A 25,933-nucleotide genomic window follows, 5' to 3' on the forward strand; every position below is an offset into this window, starting at 1 on the left:
ATAATAAAATACGCATTTTAAAACAAAATTAATACTGTCCCAGATTAGACCTTTGTAGTTCCACTGATTTTTATTAAATTCCCCATGTGGTACATAATACATTGTAGGGTGCATCAACTGTCATAAAGAATAAATTTAAGATAAATTTGAGATATTACTGAATAATTCCGTTAAGTTATATAATCGTTAATATAGTAACATACCCAGCAGGATGTCAACAAATAGCAACATTATTAGGGTGGGATTGGTATCTGGGTGTCTGGTGCAATTTTGTTGCTATTCCTTCAGCACAGTTTAGAAAAACAGGTACTCACTTATATTGAGTTACAACAACTTTAAAATGTATATATTAAACGAAAAAGTGACTTAACAAAAAAGATAAAAAAGACAATTGGAATATAGTTGCGACCACCATGGCTCACGAGTGGGTGGGGTCAAATTTAACTTGCCTGTACGTCGGCCGGGTCCAGCATCTTCTCTGCTCCTGCCTCCGGCAGAAACAGGAACCAAAAGCAGGCAGCCAGGCTCCCACCAATAAACCAATCACAATACTGCAAGCAGCATTTCGATTGTTTCAGATGCCGCCCAGCCAGCGGCTTATGGGGAGGCCATGTTCTCCATGCAGGCTGCCTTGCAGCCTGCATGGAGCAGGGCAGAGTGCGCATGACTAGTTTGGGTAGCCCCAGGGGGCCGACGAAACAGTCTTTGCAGACTAAGTAGTGCGCAGGCACACCGCTCCTCCCCTTCCTTTTGCAGAGCAGTGCCACCAACACACCCGCCCGCAACCAAACATAAAATGCTAATAACCGAAAGTCATTACCATTTTATGTTTCTGCTTCTTGCACTGCGAGAAAGCAATAAGGCAACACTCCTCCTCCCTAGTGGAGGAGTTGCCTCTGTTAGAATAGGCGTACATTTTCATCAGGACTGATACACAAAACCTTTGCTATGATTATATGTAACCTATTATTGCAACACCCCTGGTTTACTCTTGAGTTACATGTATAAATTGTGTTACTCCTAACATACTCCATGTGTGGGTAAGTCAAGAGTACAAGAGTGCATTTGATCATGATCTTTGTAGCTTGTGCTCATATTAAATAAAGATGATTCTTTACAAGTCTTTTCAATAAGTAAAATGATGTAGAGATGACTGTAGTTAAAATGTATAAGGTTGGTTAGTTAAAGACAGCTGAAAACAAACATTTTGGACATTCTCAGCTACTTGCCATGTGATAATAAAGTCGAAGTTGAGAAACATTGATTTGCTAATTGGTGATTTGTCTTTTATCGTTAATAGGAACATGCAAACAATATTATCAAGGGCAAAAAGAAATCCAATCGAATGTTCCTTTTCTCCAACCCTACATTTATGCCAAAATTAAAACAAGAATTAAATAGGAGGATGACAATATTCAATGAAAATGATGTGAGTAAAATATTACATTTCTCAAGCACACATTGTAATTGATTTAGTAAATTAAACTATGTCGCTAATACCAAAACCGTTATATTATGATTATTTTTTATTGCAGGCAAGAAGTCTAATGGAACAAATTAAAAAAGTTCTACATTTTTCACTAAGTATCCGAAATACATCACTCATGATTGATGTATTATTACCAGAGGTGAGAGTTTACTTTAATGAAATGATCACTGCTTTTCTAAATTGTGATTTCTAATAATCAATGAATCAATCAATCAATCATTTGTGAAGCGCACTACATTGGTTGTTCTGCGGTTGCGTGGGACGGTGGCGAGTGAGAGGTCGGCGGAGCGTAGCTGGCAGTTGGGGATGTAGAAGGAGAGCTGTCTGTTGAGGTAGGCTGGGCCGGTCTTGTGGAGTGCTTTGTGTGTGTGGGTGAGGAGCTTGAAGGACATCCTCTTGTTGACGGGGAGACAGTGCAGGTTTCTCATGTGCGGGGTGATGTGGCCGTGTTGTGGTACATCGAGGATCAGTCGTGCCAAGGCGTTTTGGATGCGTTGTAGTCGTTTGATGAGCTTGGTCGGGGCTCCCGTGTAGAGGGCGTTTCCGTAGTCGAGTCTGCTGCTGACGAGGGCCTGGGTGACTGTCTTTCTTGTATCTGTCGAGATCCATCTGTAGACCTTGCGGAGCATGCGGAGGGTGTTGAAGCAGGAGGAGGAGACGGCGTTGACTTGCTTGGTCATAGAGAGCGTTGAGTCGAGGAAGATTCCCAGGTTGCGTGCGTGGTCGGTGGGTGTCGGGGCTGCCCCCAGTGCTGTCGGCCACCAGGAGTCGTCCCAGGCTGAAGGGTTGGAGCCGAGGATGAGGACCTCCGTCTTGTTTGAGTTCAGCTTCAGACGGCTGATCTTCATCCAGTCGGTGACGGCCTTCATTCCTTCGTAGAGGTTGGCTTTGGTGGTGATAGGGTCCTTGGTGAGGGAGAGGATTAGTTGAGTGTCGTCGGTGTAGGAGATTATGTTGAGGTTGTGCTGTCGGGCGACGTCTGCGAGTATGGCCATGTAAATGTTGAACAGTGTCTGGCTGAGGGAGGATCCCTGGGGTACGCCGCAGATGATCTCGGAGGCTTTGGAACGGAATGGGGGGAGGCGAACGCTCTGGGTTCTGCAGGAGAGGAAGGAGGCGGTCCTTTCCAGAACCTTGTCTCGGATCCCTGCGGCGTTGAGGTGTGCACATAGTGTGCGGTGGCAGACGGTGTTGAAGGCGGCGGAGAGGTCTAAGAGGATGAGTGCTGCGTTCTCACTGTTGTCCAGCAGGGTCCTGATGTCGTCGGTGGCGGTGATGAGGGCAGTCTCGGTGCTGTGGTTGCTGTGGAACCCTGACTGGGAAGGGTCCAGGATATAAGAAATAAATACGTTCAAACTGCTTTTAACACTTTTTTTGTGGCTAAGTATACAAACTATAAGTAAATACATATAAAATACAAATAAAAAGGAGTTACATTATTAGCCCACACAAATGACAAATCAGTAGTGAATGAGTTGATTTTATGATTAGACACGTTAGATTTTATAGCACCATCATAACAAGCAGCCGTGTGAATAAATTAACACATTAACATGAGGATTGCATTGCACCATCATCAGCATTGCCCATATTGTGTATATTGTTATTTAGTGACAGAAATGTCATAAAAACTATCTAAGAAAACAATATTAATACAATGGGAAGATATTAACGATTGCAATTCAAATTAAGTACTGCCGATAATTTCCATCTTTTTTGTGTTTCTCCCAAATATGTACCCAATGTCTTTTGCTGGATTTCAACCTATGTGCACATTATCGCAACTTTAAAAACTAAATATCCTGTGCTTTAATTTTTAACACATGTATATGAGTTTATCCTTAACTTAAATGACTTATTTAACTTCCATAAAAGGCTCTAGTATAGGGTTAGAAAATGAACCCAGGGCCTGGAAGTAAAATTCCACATGTGGAATACTCTAAAGATTGTGTGATCCACGGATGGGCCTTAAAAATATGATTTAGGCCTTCCATATATTGCCAGACTGTAGCAGCTTAAAATGTTTTCCGTTACACATGTCACTATAACCCTTTTGACAAGAAGAAAACCTAGTTTTTAAATATTGATAATTCACTTCTAAGTACATCTTGCTGCCCATATGGTAGGGTACCGGAATTTAAAAGTAGAATGTGTGCAAAATAATATTGGCATAATCCGCCTGTGAGTGATAGGCATTTGAATCCCACATTGTTTAATTTATACATCTCCCCTTTAAATAGGCTGACATAGAGAGTTGGCCTTTTCATTATGAAATACTCAAACAATTCACAAATTGTAGTCACCTTGATAGCTGAATCAACATCTGGGATTACTTTTCATGCATGTATGGTTTATGTGAACCAGGGGCTGTGAAAAAATGCCTTGAAATTGAATAGGGCTAAAACACAACTTCTGGCTTAGAACCTTTGTCAATAACTTAAAGTAGAAACTGGTGCACTTCCAAATTGCAAGGGGCTCCTACACCGGCACCTTCTGATAGAACACTATGTGTCTTCATTAACATTTAGGTCACTTTCTAAAAGCAAGTAAATGCAAATTTAGTGTCATGTTTTTTGTTTTTGTGGTGTTAACATAGGTGTGAAACCTAGTCCTACCATTCTTTCCTGGGTAGACTACTACAATTCACTATATTTTTGGTTTCCCTCTTTAAAAATTTGGCCCTGCATACAACATGCTCAGAAAAGGGCAGTTAAGATTCTGCTTGCTGTGAATTGAAACAACACGGTCACCCAGACATAGTCCACAGTTTACACTGTCTGTCATTAAATAAGATACATTCCAGACCGATCTTGAATATCTGCTGATGCCCTTCTACTTGATGTTTATCCACTTATGTATGCGCGTAAGGGGAGGAGATCATTTGCTTTTCTCACCTATAAGGTATATAATACCATTACACCTGCAGGGTGAGCCCAATCACCTACAAATGTTTACGTTTCTGAAAACTTGTATCTTCAAAGAAGTAGTTGTGTCTATAGTCCCAGGCATTCTTTACTGGGTATATGTTGGCCACAAAACATTTTCTCCACTAACAAGGCACCAGCAGAATCCTAGAACATGTCAAAGTAAAGATGATATACTTTAATTTGTAACTATTGACAGGTAATTAGTACTAAATTCATGCAAAGATGTTCCATGTTTATAAAAAAAAAAAAAAAATACATTGATAATACCTAATACTTAGCAAATATTTATTTAAAGTAATATTTAGAAAGTTACCTGTTCCATGTCTAAAACTGTGGGATGCTAATTTGCATTTGCTCTACAGCAGATGTCAAGCCACTCCTTGGCCTTTATAAACTGTGAAAACTTCTCCCAGTGCAGTAATAATGGCCTTGCTCTGTGGAGGTGTTTTTCTTCCCCTTACCGGAAGGCTAGTAGGGTTGGACCAAAAATTTACCTAACAAGTAAATGAACGGTGGAGCCTGGAGAAGGCTGGCCTTTGTCAACCAGCCACGTTTTCACAAATACAATGTTGGAGGGAATCTCATCCCTGTAATGGTTTAGAGTGATCACAAATAAGAGTCATGCTGAATTCCCTAACTAGCCCCATGTGTAGGTAAATATGATCTGCACAAAGGAGGATGAATGAGAACAATCTCAAGCTCAATGCAGATAAGACCAAGACCATGCTGTTTGGTAAAGCCTCTTCCATCTGGGCAGCTGATTGTTGGCCTCATCAACTGGGTGCCACTCCTATGCCCAATCAATCACTAAAGAATCTTGGGATAAAACTAGACCAATCCTTAATTATGAGGGAGCACATTATGGCCACCTCTTGCTCATGTCACCACAACCTACGACTACTGTGCAGAATTTTCCCTTACCTCCCTATTTCCTCCCGGAGTACTTTTGTTCAGTCCATCGTAATAAGCAGACTGGATTATGGCAATGCCCTGCTGTCAAACGTTAGTGAAACGCTGATCTCTAAACTTCAGGTTGTTGAAAATACGGCAGCGAGGTTTGTGATTAACTGCCCTTCTATCACTTCCTTGGAGCCGTTGCTGAAAGAACTATACTGGTTGCCCGTGAAGAAACGCTGTAATTTTAAAATATTGTGTCTCACATATAATGCCTTAAAGGGCAAAGGCCCACTTTATCTTCAGAAAAGAATAAAAGCATATGCTCCCTACTGTATTGCAAGATCTGGCTCGAAAGACCTGTTGTGGGTGCCCCCGCATTCGTTTAACACACAGCAGTGGAAAGGCTTTTTCATATCTCACCCCTGTGTAATGGAAAAAGCTCCCTCTTCTTGTTCATTCATGTCCAAATTACTGTAAATTTAGGAAACCTCTCAAAGCCCACTTATTTTAAGCACCCTCATCGACTCTTTTTTTTGTTTCGTAACAGCGCTGAGATGCCCTAGGGTATCAAGTCAAATTAACATAACATCTTGAATTTTATTGTTAATGGGAGACAGAGAATGGCCACTGCAAAAATGAGACTTTGAAATCATTTGGACTTCCGGACCTCTGAAGGACTGGGACCTACCACCATAGCAAAACTCGTGAAAATGTGACCTTTCTGGCATGGAAAGTGTGTTCGATTCGGCCGGAAACAAGGGTTTCCGGATCTGATTCGGCAAACACAAATCCGATTCAGAGCCCTTGTGAACGACTTCAGAATTGGGCCCCTAGGCCCCATTTCCTGTTGGAGTTCTTGATGTCTCTGACAAGGACTATAATATTTACCTTGCTCAGGTTGGCCTATAATAATTTATTGTTGTTGTAGATGTAAAGGGAATTCGATGTCCTTTGCAGGCCTATCGGATACAGGATAATTAGATGAACTATATAATGTGATATTTAAATATGTTGATTGTCAAATTTTGGGGTGAATACTCAGCCCTGAAGTAAGGTTATACCAATGCCACCTTTATAGAGAGAGAATAGACAGCAGCATTTTATCCAACATCTGTTAGTAGGTCCCTGGTTAGAAATTCAACTGCCCCCACCTACTTCAATTATGACCCAAATGGTGTTGAGTACAGAAAGGATTTCACTGAGTAACTGTGTTTGGAATTCCTCAATCTTTCAAATTAACCATAAAATCCTTCTTTCAACAACAATAAATGCTACAGTATATTCAATAAAACATACATATAAAAAAATGCATTGCTTGTCAATAAAGTGATAGACATCAGAATAAGAGCTATAATATTATCTTCATTGCAGCAATTTTGCCCAAACCATTTTTGATAGAAAGAGATATTCTGTTTCTCCTCATCCCAGTTTTTAAGATCAGTGAGCGGATTGGATTCAATCCATTGAATCCTAGCCTGGAACTCATTTTAATCCAATATTAAAAGGGGTAATTGGGTGCTAATTACATGGATTGGTTCTGTGTTCCATTTGAGAAAAACGTGTAATATAGAGCCTTCCCATGTGTCAGGGACAGAGCTCAATTGAAAGCAGACATTAAGTACTGGGTGTGACCAAAAGACCAAGAATTCTGTATCATATTTACAAACTAAGTTGGATGATGGTGCATCATTGGATGTAATTTTCTGATTGCTTAGATGGATAGTAAACAGGTAAAAAGATAATTTAAAGACATGGAGGATGTAAGACAAGTAAAAAAAAATTGACCTTCGTTGTTGTGTTATAAAAAAGCGGGCAACCCTCGACTTGAGTGTGATTGGTATTTTTATGCGGCATGGAATTCATTGTAATAAAAATCAGTGTTTTTGTTCAGTAATTCATGTTCCATTTTTTCTTTCAGGGCTATTGATATCATTTGGTTGAGTTCTAAAATGACAGAATTTGTTGAGAGTGTAAATTAAGACCAATATTTGATTAAAAAGTAACTCTTTGGAGCCTCCATCTTTTTCTTGTAATTTTGATTATCATTTGTACTAAATTATTTACAAGTGCTTCATACCTGTGGCTTATTTACTATTGTTGTTTATCACTATTAACTGCACTCATTCTTTGTCTTAGTGAATCTGAGAACCAATTATTTCCTACTTGGGGTCTAAGTCATCCTATATGCTGGTCTGTGCTAGCTAGATTCTTTTTCAAGGAATGATGACACTCAGCCATATTTAATAAATGTAGATAAATGTATCCTGGCTATCATGATGGTTCACAATCTAGGGTCAGGCTGGATTCCTACCAATGTTTACATTTATCATGGACTAAGGAACCTTTTGATCATATTTAATAAAAAAATCATTTGGTATTTCCAATATGTGGCTAATAAGCAACAAATGGGATTTCACATGACATTGTGCAAGAATATGGAAGTGGTCAATGTTGTTACTCTGAACCACAGTACATTGAGAACAGAATTAATATAGTGAACATGAACCAAATATATAATCTTGTGTGGGCCAGCTACAGGGGTGAAAAATTAAATGAGGGGCTGCCATTTAAAGGAAAGGGATTCAAGGTGTGAAAGAGACCTACAATTTCCATGCCCTCTGTCTTATAATTTTTACTGGGGGATATCCTATTTAATTATAAGTAGTAGCATGAGTGTAATCATTATAACATTTTCCCTTTATTTTTAAATACATTTAAATTAAAATCCACCGCTGTAATCAATGCTGCTCCAAGACATATGGTTTTCAATCTGTCGATATTACTAAAAACAAATTTTTAAATAAAATGTTGTGGACGCTTCCATACATAGTTACATTGACAATTATACTAATAAAATGTGGGATATTTTTCCTAATATACTACATTTATACAAAAAAACTGCTTTGAAATCAATTCAGAATTATTTTAATGTGTAATAGTGATATGGATAGCTGTAGATATGTAAATTGAAAAACTAGGTGGTGAGGGACCATGTTTACATGCCATTGTATCCAGGAAGAAGGTTTTATGGTAGCCATTTACGGCATGAGATTTTGTGCTAAAAGTCTAATGCACACATAAAATATACCAGTTTATTTAGAAGGAAATTGTAATGGGTTGTTGAGAAAATCTCCTTCGAACCGATGCATTGTAGGAGATTAAGGAATATGATAGTTGACTAGGTATATCTAAGAATTGATAAACGTTAGTTGGAGTGTTGTTTAAGCTGATCCCCAAAAATGTTTATGAGCCACAGTCAACTTGTTTTCAAAGCCTATGGAAATTAATATTGAATGTCTATGGTATGGGAAAAGGTTTGAGTCTCCTATTGTTCCAATCGATGCTGCAGGGGCCTAAATTAAAGATCTTGGTCTGTGTACAGTATTCCTAATTATGTATGGATATTTTTTTACATTATTTTTACAGCACAACTATGCCATAAGTATGACCGTTTGTGATTAATGGCAACTTTTTCTTATTATGTTTGCAATGGCATAATGAAGTTAAATACTGCTTAAATCAGGCTTCCGCAAACTATTGGATAATGGCAGCTTTAAATGCCACATTGTTATTAATCATGGTATATTTGTGGCCATTTGTCACATCATTCTGGCTATTCTTGGAATAATAATGTCTATGACTGACATGTTGTGAAGGTTCTTAGGATTATAGTGTACATCCATTGAACAGTTGTGTCCCTGGCAGAACAGTGGGCTTCCTTGCATAAAGTAGTCATCTTTAGCATTATTGTAGGCAAATCTGGAATGTGATAAACAAAACCTGGTCAGGCTGAGCAGAATATTCCAATGAGATTCATTTGCATTAGGAGAATCACAAAGGGGCATATAGGGTCTATGCTTGAAAAATAAATGTGAAGTAAAAATTGAGTTTCCTTTTGAGACAGTTTTTTTTATTTGAGTGTGTTTACCCATTATAAGAAGTTCATATATAAAAAAATAAAAAGACATGCATTTTTCTTAAAAGGGCCAAAACTGTGGGTTGATGTTTAGCCATCTTCTGTGATCAAGTGGCCAGAATGAAAACGTGGGCATGTGGTGCAGGAAAATGTGGTTATACACTTGCAGAGGGTATTGGGAAAATTTACATAAAAATAAATAGACACAAATGAGTAAGCCCTTCTCTTTACAACACATACCTTATAATTTGGCATTATTCATAAAACTGCCAATAATTCATTACATATCACCAAAATGAAATTTCAACTAAAACATCTATCGTTGATTAAAAAACTCGAAAATAAAATGTGCTATTTAAAAATGTATGCACATAAACCTGAATGAATGTAGGGTTTAACTCATCAGCGAAAAACTGTGAAACATTGAAAATTGAAATAACCAGGCATTTTTCAAGCGCAAACACAATAGGCAAACGGATATCCTTGTATGTTTAAATTGGGTAAAATCAGACAACTTGTAACATGTTCACAAATGTAGGTAGCAAGGGTAATGATAATTATAAAAATGAGGTAAGACAACAAAAGATAAGCCATATTTACAATCTTAAATAGTTGTACATTTAACTGTGTGTTTTAGTATAACATGAAATAAAATTGTTTCCATGGAAAGAATAAAAAGTAAGCAGCTTATCATAAATAAGTGTACACACTTGACACCTGACAATAAATCCATCTGATAAATGTACACTACTAAAAAATCAAATAACAGAGGACTGTAATTCTTTTTTTTTTTTTGTCCTCATACTGCCAAAAAAAAAAGTCTTGATGGGATTCCTCCAATCAGTCCATGCCATCCTGTTTCCAGCCCTTAGGAGAGGCAGATGGAAAGAAAGTGCCATTACCTTCTCCCACAACTGTTCACATCTCATGGGGCTCCAGGATGTTACTTAGGAGGCCAGAACCGACGGTACATTGGCTTAATCATGGGACCCACTCTCAATCTCCCTCCAGTCTAATAGAGCTGCCCAATTCTTGCCTTTGCTTTGTTGATCGCAAGCCATATATGATTCCATAACATAGATAATACTCTTCAAGCATTCAGCAAAGGTTGGGGGGGATTTCTGATTTCCATGCCCTGCAGATTTCCCTCCTTGCATGAATTACCATATAGAACACAAATTTGGAAGCAGATGCATTCATGAAGTCATCGTTCGGTAGACCAAAAAAGATCATACTAGGACTTCTATCTGTTGATGCAGCACAGCTTCCACAAAATCACATACCTCCATCCAATAATGTTTAATTCTTGAACATTCCATGAACATATGAATATCGTCGGCTGCAGGGTACTTACATCTAGGGCAGCTATATTCATTCCCTGTCACTTTAGACAGCTTTTTTGGGGACCAATATACTCTGTAGGCGGTATACAGATGCAGCTGGTTTGACTATAGCAGGGGTCTCCAACCTTTTCTGTATTGAGAGCTACTTCAGCTCAAGGAAAGTCCTGTTGAGCTCCTCGCAAATTTTATCACTGTAAAATATTGACAGCACATGTAAACATTACACTATGACCACCCTAAGCAGGATTATCATAGTGCCACCCAAGTATTCCAGGTGATAGTACCGGAAGAAATGCTAGGGAAACAATTATCAATATTAAATGCCCCCACCTGACTGATAAAGTAATATTCAAATCTTCACATGCCTTGTGGCACAAAGGACATAACCACAGCAATAAGTCTCCTTGATTCAGCTTGACATATCTTTCAAGTATCAATTTTAAATGTGTTTTGGAATTGAAACCTTTTGTCTTCATCAGCATATCAATTTCTGAAAATATACAGATTTTTCTATCACCACTTTCCATTTTGGGCAAACAAACTACATTTTCCTGAAGAAAACCCTTGTTTTTTTTCATTTTTAGGAAATACATAGTCAGCAAACATCAGCTAGTCATTTTAATTGAGCACTCACCTGTACAAATGCCTCATATGGACAGACTGCTTCAAATGCTCAGGTATTACAGTCAGAATCCATGGCCCCATAGCACCGAGGACGACTGTATAATGCCAATAATGCACACCAGTATAAATTGTGCCTAGTCTGGACACCATAAGGACCAGGATGGCCACCATATTATTAGTCATGGTCCTTATTATGCAAGGGGCAGCCACAATTATATCAGGAACACCTAAATATGGTGCAGTCATGCTCTTAATATGTCACTGATGGCTGCCAGTGTACCATAACTAGACCACGAATACCCAAAATAGTAAAGGATGGCCATAATGATGTCATTGGGACTATTATGCCATGAACTGACACAATTGTGCTACAGACAAAACCCATATAATGGTGGCTAGCGTACACATTTGGTAGTCCATGACACCAGGTGTAGCTTACTGGAATCAACAATGTTTATAATGGATGCAAACATAGATGAATGCAGATGAGGCTCTTCATTTTCTCTGCTCAGGATCATAGCTTTCATCAGCCCTTGGCTGCTCAGGTACCCAACTGAAACATTTTCACTCTGACTCCTGAAGTCCCACACTTTAGTGGGTCAGCCCTGGTTACTGCTCAGGCTACCACTGGCACTCTTCATTTGTGGCCCACTGTTCACACACATGGTGAAATTGATAAACCAGTTGACTACCACATGGCTAATCACCTTGTGACTTAGTCTGAGACTGGATAAAGGTGGCCATGTGGCAGACTCAATAGGCCGACACAGTGTGTGTTTGATTGTTAATATTAGTCCCTGCCATAGACTGGTTGGCTAAAGATCTTCAGATGAGAAGTGCTGCCTTTTTAAAAATGCTTAGAGTCTCTGCATATACTCTCTGAATGAGATACTGGGATTGACTTCACCTGTGAGAGCTACTTTGAGGGTACTGGCGAGTTACCAGTAGCTCCCGAGCTACTTGTTGGAGACCCCTGGACTATAGCCAGCAACATAAGAAAAGAGTCAGACCATGTTTTATACACATCATTTACTCTGTCTCCAAATACTTCGCCCCACAGTCTTATGACTTCAGATTCCCCATTCTCGTCGGCTTCCAGGAGGGCCCAGTACCAAAACGAAACTTCCCTTTTCCATATGCATGTTCTAGAAACTAGATCAAACTTCCAGTTTGCCTCCTCCTTGCACCAGGTCTGCGTCGCCCACCAGGAGGATAACTGATAAAACTTAAACCTTGTCAGTGACCCTCCATTTAATCTGCTAAGCGCCTCCCAACTTATTAACTTCGAGTCTTCTTGCAGGTCACCCTAGCGTCTTATAGCTCCCATTTTTAGCGTCTGACAAAGTTGATCTTGTAAGCATTCCAGAGTGCCGGGGGAGTCCCAAACTGGAGACTGAGCTGCATAATATGGAATTTTCATTTTTCTTCTAATATGCATCCAATTCTTTAAAGCAGCCCCCAAAATCTTTAGTCTAACTTTTTTATAGAACTCCGGGTCTCCGTACTTATATAGAAATAAATCCTGCCCTTGCGCCTCATCCCTTAACATTGCCTCGAACAATATACCTAATGATGAAGAATCGGTTTTGTTAGCCAACATCCTAAACATTTTTAAATGGAAAGCATAACAATAAGTGAGTAGGTCTGGTAGCGCTAACCCACCCACTGTAAGGCCTCTCCTTAGCTTTTTCCAAGCTATCCTGGGATTTTTCGTAGCCCAAATGAAGGTACCAATTTTACCTTGTAACTTAGGTATATCCTCAGCCCTAAATGGCAATGGGATTGAGTTATATAGGAAGGTAATTTTGGGCAAAATTATCTTTTTGACAAGGTTAACCCTCCCATAGATGTTTAAAGGGAGGTTTGCCCATCGTGTTAATAAACTGACAACCTCTTTGGAGACCCTCTTCCAATTAACTTTGGGGACATCGTCTAGATTATGGGGTTAACTGAACCCCTAGGTACCTCATTTGACTTTTTACCCCCTGACTAGCAATGACTTGGTTCCATTCCTTTATTTCAGTTTTTTCCTTATTTATTTTATACCCTGAAACTTCACCAAATTTTTCTGCCTTCTCAAATAACCTAGGTATTGCCTCTGCTGGATTTGATGTAAACAGAAGCAAGTCATCTGCATAAAGAGCAAGTTTTAGCTCTAACTCTGCGATCTTGAAAGGGTGAATGATAGGGTCTGTCCTAAGCCAACTGACAAACGGCCCAATGTACAGGTTGATTAAAAGTGGTGACAGGGGGCACCCCTGCCTTGCGCCTCTTGAGATATTAAACCAATCTGTCAGGGCCACATTTACCAAAACCTTTGCTTTGGGGTTTAGATATAGGCACTTCACCGCCTGGACAAAGTTGTTAGAAAAACCAAAGCTTTTTAATGTCCCATAGATATACCCAGTTGACCTGGTCGAAAGCCTTTGCGGCGTCTATTGCTACGATCGTTAGAGGGACCTTCTTTGCTTCTGCTACATCTATTGCCCCCATTACCTGAAAGGTAAGCTCATTTAGCTGTCTCCCAGGTATGAACCCTCTTTGATCCGGATGAACTACAGCCTTAATAACTTTTGTCATCCTTGCTGCCAATATTCCTGCAAAAACTTTCTGATCTGAGTTTAATAAAGATATTGGTCTATAAGACTCAATCTTCTGTGGGTCTTTGTTTTGTTTTAAGATAAGAGTCACTGTTGCTTCTGCCCATGAACCTGGAGTACATTCCCCCTCTATGTATATTTTGTTAAACAGATTTTTTAACACTGGGACTACCTTATCTAAAATAGCTAAGTATACCTCAATTGGAAGCCCATCTGGGCCTGCATCCTTACCCCTGGCCATTTTTTTAAATTGTGCTCTGACCTCTTCCTCCGTAATACTGGCTTGCAAGGATGTCTTATATTCTTCTGTCAACTGAGGGAGAGTTATTAACTTTAACTATTCTTGGACTCCCTCTAGTCCTGATGTGGTGTCTTCCTTATACAGGTCATTCATAAAAATTCTAGCCTCCTCCCGAATTTTATCATCCTCATATATCAACACTCCAGACCCTCTTTGGATTAGGTTCTTTATCAGGTTCCTTGCCCTATCCATTTTTGCCTTCCAAGCTAATAGAGAGCTACATTTCTCTCTGTATGCAAAATGCTACAGCTTGCTAGCTTTCCAACTATCCATAAGTTTTTTTATCTAAATTGGCTTGAAATTCTGCCTGTAAACCCTACAGCTCTTTTTCCAGACGTGATACTATACTCTGCCAATGATGCCTTCTGCAATTCTGTCTCTTTTTCCTTTATCTTAGTCATCTTATCTGTTTCTTCTTTTGTCAAAGCTTTCCTTTTACTTATCATTATCAAACAAAGTAACCGTCTTATATAAGCTTTGAAGGCCTCCCAGACTATCTGATCTTTAACTGTGCCAATGTTGAACTTAAAATACTCATCCGTTTTGTCTCCTAACTCCAATATCGCTCCTTCATCTAGTAACATGGTCCTATCAAGAGTCCACCTTCTTTGAATCTCTTTTTGCTTAAACCCCAATGTCATTGCCACTGCTGAATGATCTGATACGATTGCAGGGATATGAGTTATTGACTCAACTTGACTCAACTTCTGAAAACATCGCCTGATCAACAAGAAAATAATGGATTCTCAAATGATGTTTATATTTCTTACTGTAAAAGGTAAAATTCCTAGTTTTCCCATTCTTACATCTCCAAATATCGAGCAGTTTAAAAACTTTAATCCAACTTTTCATCGCAGCAGACATTTTTGATGGGCTGTTGTATATCCAGTATCTCTTTATTTAACACCAGGTTAAAGTCTCCCCCAATTATAATTGGTGCGGTCGAGTTCAGCAAACTTGCCTCTAGTTGTAAGAGCGCTCCTGGATTGTCTTCATTAGGCCCGTAATAAGCAACAAAGACTGAAGGATTACCCCAGACTGTTAAGGTGGCTGTTAACCATCTCCCTGACTTATCTGTGTCTTGTTTTACTACTTTTATGCCTACATTACCTCTGATAATTAGAGCGACTCCCCTTGTAATACCTTTTTGGTCTGAGCAAAGCAGCTCTTGGATCCATCTAGCCTTACTGAAATCCTGTTTGCACTCATGGGCCTCTAAGTGGGTTTCTTATAAAAAACCGATGTGAGCCTCACAGTTCTTCAGGAATTCAATAACCCGGGACAACTTCCTCCTACTTCTCAATCCATTTAGGTTCCAAGTTATTAATTTAACTTTATTTGGCCTGTTCATTTTCACCGCACCCTAAACTCTTCCCTCGCAACTCTACAGCTTTAAGATTTGTATGAGGACTACATTTTTTATTTTTTCCCTCTTGCTCCCAACACCCTGTGCTCCCTCCCTTCATCCCACCCATAAGGAACCCTCCTACAATACACTTGGAGATGAAAAACCGCCTCTTCGGGAGCCTCCCTTTGCTACTGAGACACCTACTGTAAAAAGAAAGGGCTCACCAATTGAATTATAGCTAGCTATATCAATTTTTACCAAATTTTACTAAACTTTTTGTTTACTCCTCTTTTTTCCTTCATTTATTTTTTCCCTCTTTTTTCCCTCTTTTTTTCCCTCTTCCTCCTTTTTTTTTCCCCGACTATAATATACGCCCTTCTTCATTTTTTATTATCTAGTTATCTGACTCGTATTTCGCGATTCGATATGAGTAATAATCTAAATCTATGTTACTTCTTCATTTGTGCCAGGAAAACATCTACTTCTTCGGGGGAGCTAGAGTTGTAAATCTTATTTTTCCACATTACCTTTAGTAAGTCCGGGAATTTCATTTGAACCTGCGCCCCCTGGCTTCTTAAATCAGGCATTCTGGATCCAAGATTCCATTGCCTTTGCGCCGTTCTCTTGGCAAGGTCCGATCTAATTTGATATTTAACCAATTCATATTGAAGTGCCGTTTATTTTAAGGATCTCCCCAAAACAAATTCCTTAACTGCATAAGTATGGAAATTTATCAAGATTTTTCTAGGGGCTTTCCTGTCAGGGTGCAACTTAAACGGGTCTCTGTGGGCTCTCTGTATGTCTTTGTCCAAGTCTATATCCGGTCTGTCCTTCAGAATTCCCTCTTTTAAAACCTTACATATAAACGCCTTAATATCTCCTCCCTCAGCGCCTTCAGGTATTTTGAGAACTCTCAAATGATTTCTCCTTGCCTGCATCTCCAACCTTTCCAAGTCTTCTTGTAAAGTTTTATTTTGGACTTTTAATTACTTTAGGTCTTTAATATTCCCTAGTACAACTTCCGAGAGGGCCTTAACCTCAGATTCCAGAAATCCAGTTCGTAATACTATATTGTCCAGTTTTCTCCATTAAGTCTCACATTTTTCATGTATCCCTCTCTGATTGGCCTCAGAGATCTCAAATTTTGAGAGTAGATCCCCTCTTAGGCTTAGCAGCATTGATTCTAATCGAGTCCGGCCAGCCTCTGCTCCTATAGGCATATCTGTATTTCTTCCATCCAGGGCAATGTCGCTAACCAGCACCGGCATCGTGGGGGCGGTGTTTCCATCTCTGGGTATCTCTATGTGTCCAGCCTGACAAACCCCTTTCTCAGTTCCAGCGTCCAACATTAATGATGCATACCTATTTTCCAGCAGAAGCGGGGGAGAGGTTTGCTAAACTCCTAATAGCGGCCCCTTAGAGGTAGCGACCCGCTCCATTATTTTAAAGTAGGATTTCAGTGAGGGGGTAGTCTTAACTAGTAGGCGTACTGCCTTGGCCTCCCTTCGCTTTTTACTTTCCCCAGATTTTATCACTTTTTTTTGGGGGTGATTGGAAGTACTTCCCCAACAGCCTTCCCCTCCACAACTGGGTCCCCCTTATTTTTTGCATCGAGATGTGAACGTAGCTGATATCTGTTTCTTGGAGGGGAGGCCGACACTCCTTTCCCAGGTATAGTGTTAAGAGATTTGCCAAACCCAGCCGGAGCACATCGCACAGGCTGCTCCTGTAAAGATGCGGGCTCGATATCCTCTCCTGTCTTCCAGCCTTGTTCCCTAAAGCTGACTCAAAGGGGCTGTGAGACACACCCTGGCGGGAAAAACAAAGCTCCTTTTCCATGGGCTGAACCTTACCCCCGCCAGACGGCCAACTTATCCCATCAACCAAGGTGCCAGAGAAGTCCTGTGTTGCAAGATCCTCTTGCAGCATGGCTGCCCGCCGGTGTACTGTGCTGCCTCTGCCCTCGACAACCCTGAAGTCAAGTGTTCGAACTGAAAACAGCGGCGGGCCCCTCTTGCCGCACCTCACACCAGTTCCTGCGATAATTGTAGTGGTTATCGTGCAAACTACCCCAAAACGCCAGCCGCTGTGTGGCGCTACTGTGCTCCAGATCAAGTGTCAAATAGAAAATGAGAAACGGGGGTGCACGAAAAAGATAAGTCCGAAAAGGATTCTTTAAGTTAGGTGTCCACTTTAATTTTCATTTAAGTTTTGTATTTAAAAGGTTGGTCAGCCAACGCGTTTCATTCCCTCAACGGGAACTTCATCAGGGCGGCAGTAACCTCAGCGTAGTGATCCGTACGGCGGCGTCTTCCTCGAGGAAGACGCCGCCGTACGGATCACTACGCTGTGGTTACTGCCGCCCTGATGAAGTTCCCGTTGAGGGAATGAAACGCGTTGGCTGACCAACCTTTTAAATACAAAACTTAAATGAAAATTAAAGTGGACACCTAACTTAAAGAATCCTTTTCGGACTTATCTTTTTCGTGCACCCCCGTTTCTCATTTTCTATTGAACCCTGAAGTCAATCCGGCTTGTATTCTCCGCCACAGCTTGGTTCGGCATCCTCCGAACCCATGGTACACCGCCGCTTCCTGCCCCATACGATAACACAATGGTGCGGCACATCATGGCGGCAAGAAAGTAAGAAAAATAAGAAAAAAGAGTTTTAAAATCACGGCGTATCTTTAAAAAGAATCATCGTTCTTATGTACCTGACGGTATCTTCACTAAACATCGCTGTGAGTCATTTCAGTGCCAACTTCGATTTTCTGCCTCACTGCTCCGTGAGCTCCCATGACCGGTGTCAGCCCGCCGCCAAGTTCCTTCCCGGGGGAGGAGCCAGTTCTGGCTTCTTGAACAATGGAGGACTGTAATTCTTGTAAGGAAAGTTATATGGTATGAACACTTTCCATGTAAGCTTTTAAGCTAAACGTATGTAGATTTAAAAGTTCTTTATTTTCTTATTGCAGATGACAATCAAAATTCTCCAAAAACAGGAAGAGTTAAATAGATATGAAGCAGAACTTGTACTGATGTGAGGATACTTCCTAGACTCCGATGAGGATGAAGTAGATGAAGTGCAAACATTGAAAAAAGTGAAAAGGGACGCACTGAATTAACATTTTTGAAAGATTGCCTTGTTCATTACATTGAAAAATTAAATTGTATGTTTATGTCAAATGGTGTATAGCATTACATGTAACTTTACGAAAAGATTTGTTATGAAAAATATTTATTGATTAAAATATAATATGTATAAATGTTTACTGTGGTTTAATTGAAAATAAAAGCAAAACAAGGAGGTATTTTTAGTAATGAGATAATAATACAAAGAAGATATTCTTTAGCATGCCTATTTTGATTATGCTTCATTTCAACATAGAATATTATTAAACAATTCAAAAAAATATAACCTTTTAATAAATAATCAGAATCATATTGTACATCATTTTTGGTTTGTGGAACATAGAAATCAAAATGACTACCATACAGTTCAATTTTAAAAGTTGAATTCTACATCAACTACAATATCATGTTATTAGTAATTTAAACTGGTATTAATATAGAATGCACTTAATTGCTGTATAGATTATTGAGAAATGGCAGGAAAATAAACGTCATGTCTGTCAAAATTAAAAAGGACAACAAATTTAGTGGACTTTATGGGAAGAATCAGTTCAGGTAAAAGAAAATAAATATCTGTGATTTATCTTCAGGAAAAGAACATCTTTTGCATTACATATACCCAATGTCTTGCCATATCTGTTACTGTTGGGTGTAGAACTCTCTATACGTTACACCTGACCCGCCTTTCAATATGATGAAATTGGTATATTGTAAATTGGCATATTTAATCTTACTTCTAAACCCCTAGTCTTGTGCACAAAGTGTACCCAAGGCCTGCAAGTTAAATGTCACTGTTGGACTGTAGCTCCGAGTGTACCATCCACTAAACTGATGGTGTTAAACAAGGATTCGGGACTACCTGTAGAAATATTATGGTTGGGAAGCCTTACCTTGTAATATTAGATTTATACCCCAAAGATGGTCCTTGAATTCACAGTAATACTTCCTTTTTTTGGTCCTAGTAAGTAGAGTGGCTAAAAGAAATCAGGCTTTACTAGAGGAACATGTAAATAACACAACTTGTAGGAAATCCAGCATCAATCTATATAAAGTATGGGTAATATTATCTTAATGCAGAGACCAAAATTAACAGAATAGCATGCTTATAATTTGAGTTATAGATTTTTAAAGCAGTAGTAAATCAGTGCAGAAAAATACATAGACAAAATAACATTGAAGTAAATTGCAAAATCCACTAGTGACAATAGGTCACTTGTAGGTCGAGTCAGCGGCGGCTCCTCCGCTAAAGCGGAACGGAGTCACCCCACTGCTCTTTGAGGAGCGCAAAAAACAAAAAAGAAAATAGTAATAACTCAATGTTATTATCAGGTATTTTTCAGTGCAAACTAAGAGCCAGGTTAGGGTGGGGCGGGGCTGGGCTGTCAGAGCCAGTGGGAGGAGAAAATATGTCTAACATTAGTGCACGTGTCAGTTTGGCCAGCCAGCCAGGTGGAGAACTGTCCTAGTCTTCCAGGCACTGCCTGAGCCGCCAAACAGGAAGCTCAGACTAATCACGACGCTGATGTCTTGTTGGTGACAGCAGAGTTGTGATTGGCTTAGGGGAGTCTGGGAGCCTGTGTGCTTCTGTTCCGTGATGCCAAGAAGACAAGAAGAGAAGAGGATGGAGGAGAGAGAATGGTTGTACACAGTTAAGTGTTTTTTCTTCCCCCCAACACCCCAGTTTAGCAGCAACCGCCACTGGGTCGAGTTACTTGGAACCATGATAAATGTAAGATCATGCGGGCCCCAGGACTGGGACCAGGCCACAACAGTCAGCTACATTCTACATAGCCCCAGGTGCATAGTTGTCCTGGCGCTTCCTTGGTGCAGAACAGTACCCACTGTGTTACCCCTGATTTTACCGCTTACACGGAGCAGCAAGAAGCATAATGCAAAAGCACAACAGGCACACACTGCTGATGTCGGATGTTGTTTGCACACTGTTCTCTGTAGATACAGCGTCATCTGTGGGGGTTGGTTTACAGATTGGTGACTAACATGTCTTGGCTGCAGTAAACACAATGGAAAGCTTCAGGAACCTCATTGGGTCAGTAACATAGTGGTGTGAAACTTTGGGGCAGGTGAGACTACATCTCCCACAATGCACTGGACCACCTTGATTTGGGTAATCCCTCAGAGGGCCCAATAGCAAAGAATTATTCGGAGTCAGTGAGTGTTTTTAAATGCAGTTTGTAGGGGAGTCGTTTTTCTAGTCCAGGCTAGACTGAGGGTTCGTCTGGCTTCCACAGGGGCCACTGTTTTGAGGGGTGTTGAGTTCTAGCCAAGGACGGGGGTCATTCAATAAGTTCCAATTCTGTTGCCATTTGCTTTTGGCTGGTGGGCAAAGTTTTGTTATTGGGAACACGGGTCTCCTCTTGGGCCCTTTTATAAGAAATTTGTTCAAATCTAAGATTCTGGTGTCATTGGGGGTCCCTGAAATCCTAGATTTAGGGAAATTAGGGATGTGTGAGCTAGGAGCCAATGCGTAGCTAGCCTCTGCAGCTAGTCTGCCCTTGAAGTGACCTCATCCGGTGGTGGAGGTCACCATTTCTACCCTGAAAACACTATTTCTGCCCTCCTAAAGATGAAAGAATTTCATTTTAGGTGTACATACCAGCTTGCCCAAATTAGAGGTATGGCCAGCCTTCATCTATGTGATTGCCTCCTGCATAGCTAATTTCCAAGCTTTCCCCCTTGCAAGTGCGCCTGGGGCAAGGGGAGTGTTCTTTCCTCCCAGATCCATATCAGAGGAGGTGCAGCCTTTGAAGCTCACTGCTCTGATGTGCCAATTCACTAGGCTGCTGTCTACATCAGGCCTGAGAAAGCGCGGGTTGGTCAGCCGAAGCTAAGTAGAGCTGGGGGTAAACTCTAAGGTGCCACATGGGTGCTTGCCACATCACCCAGGGCACAAGAATTGTGTCCGCGGAGAGAAGGCACTTTGTTTGATACCAAACATGACTTATTCTAGGGGCACCAAAAATGGAACAGCCAATCTAGATATGTCCGGTTGGCAGCCCATGTTATCCGATTGACCGCTAACATATATACTAATTTATAATGGGGAATGCTACTATAGGGACATATAGGCTTTCCCTTATTTGTTCACACCTTTAATATAATGCAACCTGATGCCTGGGCTGAGGGGTCCTACATTAAGGAGTGTCTTAGATACAGTAAAGGCTGTGTAGGTGACTGTGCCACACATTGTGAGGTCACAGTAGAGTTTGTGTAGTTTGCACTGCTTCTGCAATGACAGGACTGCTGTCTTTAGTTTACATAGGTCACCCAGGGTGGCAAAAAATGTGCTGAAGCCCTGGTGACTCCTCTACTACCAATGCCCTGGGTACTCCGTGTACCATATGCTTGAAACTTATAAGGTGGTAAAATGTTTACCAATTTGGGATTACCAAGTGGAAGATAGCAGTTTTAGGAGAGAGGACAGGCACTGGTGTATAGGCAGCAGACTCATGTTCACTTGTCATATCCAGCAGCCTTTAGAGCAATGAGGGAGGTAACTATACAGAAAGCGGCACTTCCCTACACTACCATTATAGCCTCAGTGTGGCAGTTTAAATATTACAGTTCAACCTATCAAAGTAACCCCTTTTTACCGGTCCGAACTTTCTTTCTAAATATTAACACTTCACGCCTATGAAGGCCATTCTGCCCATAAAGCAGGATACATTGTATTTAAAAGTAAGACATTTCAAAGTATATTGGCAGATTTTCATAAAAATTGCACACAACATAATGCAGCAAAAGAAGTTGCTGTGCTGTGATACAAGAATGGAAAAGAACAGAACAGTGCCACATTGCAAACATATGGCGCATTTCAGCTCTCTACCTACGTTGGTGAACTTGCACCAACTCAGGCAGACTTGCACCAGGATGCAAAGGTGAATATATTATGGGCAGTTGTTGTTTTTCTATTGGAAGGCATACCTCCCAGCAGAAAAACAATACTTAGAGGCATATTCCTTGTAATATGTGTGCTGCAGAATAAAACACAAATGCAAAGAGGAAGTAACAAAGCAAAATTAAGCTTTTTCTCCCTGTTACTGCTCTACCTGGCAGGTGCACGATTGTCACATTAAATCAGGTTTACTACCTTCAGTATTTCAGGAATGCATTTAAATACAAGGGTGGGTGTATGGGAATGCTCATGGTCCACCCATTGTAAGGTCAACCCTTCACAGTGTAGCCAATGTGATTTATTTTTTGGTTTTTTACAGAGTCACGCAAGGTGACACAAATTGGCCCTTGAGTGGCTTTCAAATCTCAAATTGCATTTTGAAGTCTGAACAAAAACTTCTAAGTGCTGTCCGTGAGGTCATGAGACACTTGGTTGACCTGCAATCTCTGAAAAGTTGGGACAGAAAATGGCTTTGATCTTCCAGCCATAGGAGAACTGAGACCAACCATCTGAGCCAATCCCACAAGAGTGCGGCTTCACTGGGCTGAAGAATAAGGTTTCTTGTGCAAGGAGCTTCTCTGCAGCAGCAAATCTGTTTCAGCTGGTCCTCTATGAGAAGGTATCCAGGCCCCAGGTTTCCAGACTCATCATCAGATAGAACCTTTAGCCTTGTCAGATGGATGATTCTGACCTCTGAGAAAAGAGACTTAGGGATTGATTATGAGTTTGGCAGATTTGTGGACCACCAAACCCACAGTGGCAGTGCAGTAACCACCACACCAGTGGTCCGACTGCCGTATTACAAGTATAGCATTCAGCTCACCATAGGACTGCCACAACCACCAGGAATATGCACTCCCTAGGGGTTGAGCATTAGTCTGAGGGACGCAATAAGCTGAAAGTACCAATGCAGCACCGCCAAGCATGTTACTAGTTTCCTCACATCCAACATTTACATGGTTGTGAGTCCCCCACATAAATGGTGGCAGTGAGAAAACCTAGAGGGCCTTACAGGGCCCCCTGTTCCCACTGGGTCATGGGATGCAGACATGGGTGCGCATGGTGTGCCCCCATTTCTGCATGCACTCCCTTTCCTGCAAAGCATGGACTTTACAGTATATGCCGTGAATGAATGGGCTTTGGCATTGCCATTGCTAGGCTTTTTTTATAGGCACCACCGTGGCAATGGCAAAGGACCACCTGCCAGACTACAAGATAACTCTTAATCTTGCGGGTGGCTGGCGGTAATGTATGGCAGTGTGGGAGGGGGCGGTGGTGTGGTGTCCTGCTCTCACACCACCAAACTCATAATCAGGCACTAAGTACAAACTTATAAATCTTGAACTGCCTAACAAAATTACTTGCACACAAAATTCTAACATCTCCCACCTAGGCCTTTTACCTCCAAAACCAACAACTTGAGCAGGAACTCGTCCTAAAAACTATCTGGCTTCAGGTATGGTCTGCAACCTTAGCACAGGCAAGGATCTCCACTTTCATTTCTAAGTCCTAAGGTAAAACCTTCAATCAACCCATTTGATATATCTGACTGCATTTTATCTCAGTTAGCCTCAAATTACACCTAGGTCCATGTCCCCCATGAGCAGTGAATTATTCTTAACACACTTTCTTTTGAAAATATAATATCTCAGGTTCCCCTTATTGGTATTTCATAATTTTGAAGTAAATCTGTTTATTCAATTTTAAATTATTTTTGCAGATTGGAGTTAGATTACTAGTGTGTTGTGTTTTAAACTTTTAAGTGTTTTTAATATTTTAAATGCTTTACACATTTTCTGTAATTGAACAGTGTTTGCTCTGTGCTATATCTAGCAGGGGTTTCGTTTAGGTTTAAATTACTAAAATATAAGCTTGGACCAAAAAGGTTTGTGACTTTCTTACTTTGCTGACCTACTAACCACCCAAAAGTAATAATTGATTTTCTTACAGGTACCCTATGGGGTTCTTTTCTACACAACATTCCCTCACCCTGCTATGCAACTGCTGGATTCTCAGAGATGCATACAATCTCAGAGTTTGTAAAAGTTTAAAATAGACTGTTCTAAATATTGCCTAAACACACACCAGTGCATAGCAACTTTAAACTCTTCTGTAAAACAACAAAGAAGATAGAAGCTTCAATACGTAAGCAAGAGCACATTACAAGCTCCTCAGAGTTCAGGGCTTACACCTGGAATGAAGTATTAGTATCCAGTCTAAAAAGATTATATTGAACCCATTTGGTGTATGTGTCTTTCAGTGCAGAACAAATTATGAATAAAATGTTGCATGATGTTAGAACAAAACTAGAGTAAGATCCCTAAACTTTAAGGGCGCAATTTATAGTTTGATAGGCAGTAGTCTGTCAGTCAGGGTGGTGGAGGAAATTTCATACGCCACTATGATGTACTCCAGCACACCAGATTTATAGTTACCCTCAAGCCCAGCAATGATTTTTCTACCTTCAGGGGAAACACTGTAACAATGGGTCCCATGAAGGTAAAAAAAAGCTTTGTGAACAGCAGACATCATTTTTGACAGCCAGCTACCAAACTCCAAAAAGCTTTTGGGGCTCATGACGATGTTGGACAGAATCACTTCTGCCCGATACTGACTCAGTCATGGGACCTACCGACGCCCAGTCGTCGGCCCTGACCGCCCTATTATGATGCGAACAGACATTGTTCTGTTGCATTCCTATATTTTACTATGGGAGCATACCTTCCGGCCATAAACCGGCCATAGTAAAATGGGAGTTGCAGTTCATCCCTGCAGCCCGTGGTAGGCAAATAAAGGTGTTTTCTCAACCTCAAACGGGAGGCTGTGCACCAAAGGGGGCCCAGCTGGGGCACCCTAACACGCGTTTCAACATGGTTTCCATCTCGGACAGACCAGCATGGAAACCATGTCGGAAACCATGATCGTAATCTCAAGGGCGGAAAGAGCCACACTTTAGTTTACAGGCCGCATTTCGACTGGCAGACAGGCTCTCCAAGCCAGTCGGAATAAACGGGCAGAGTCCATTCCGACCCCCTCCATCAAAATGAGGTGGTCGGAAAGAAATCCAAACGGCCCATTACGATGTGGCTCGCCTTCCGAGCCATATCGTAATGGGCCCCTTGGTGTCATGGCTATGGTGTTCTCGACCCGTCAGACCATATGCTAGTGGATAAAGTGACACAGATTACATTGTGGAACTTGACACAGACTTGTGCACCCAGAACCTTTGAATAGCAGTGTCACCTAACTGGTGATGCATGTGATGGACGGGTGTGGGTGTCAATAAAGCCGCTAAGGAGCGGTAGCTAAGTTCTGTGTTCAGCAGAACACTACAATAGCTAAGTTACTAATATGTGATTTATCCTGTTTCATAGGATAACCTATCTTTCAAAGTCTCCCGTAGCTGTTGGGAACCGTGTGGCAGTGTTTCTGACCCAGAGACAGCC

The 25,933-nt window shown here is 40.8% G+C and overlaps 1 long non-coding RNA gene across 1 annotated transcript; it reads left to right on the top strand.

Annotated features, from left to right (window-relative positions):
• Positions 1-1,298: 1,298 nt before the first annotated feature.
• Positions 1,299-18,597, top strand: LOC146871577 (uncharacterized). Its single transcript, XR_014959581.1, has 3 exons — positions 1,299-1,429; positions 1,536-1,628; positions 18,418-18,597. It is a non-coding gene; the product is annotated as an uncharacterized LOC146871577 (long non-coding RNA).
• Positions 18,598-25,933: the final 7,336 nt, after the last annotated feature.

The sequence above is a fragment of the Triturus cristatus genome, chromosome 1_1 (genome assembly GCF_964204655.1).
Source record: "Triturus cristatus chromosome 1_1, aTriCri1.1, whole genome shotgun sequence".
Taxonomy (NCBI): domain Eukaryota; kingdom Metazoa; phylum Chordata; class Amphibia; order Caudata; family Salamandridae; genus Triturus; species Triturus cristatus.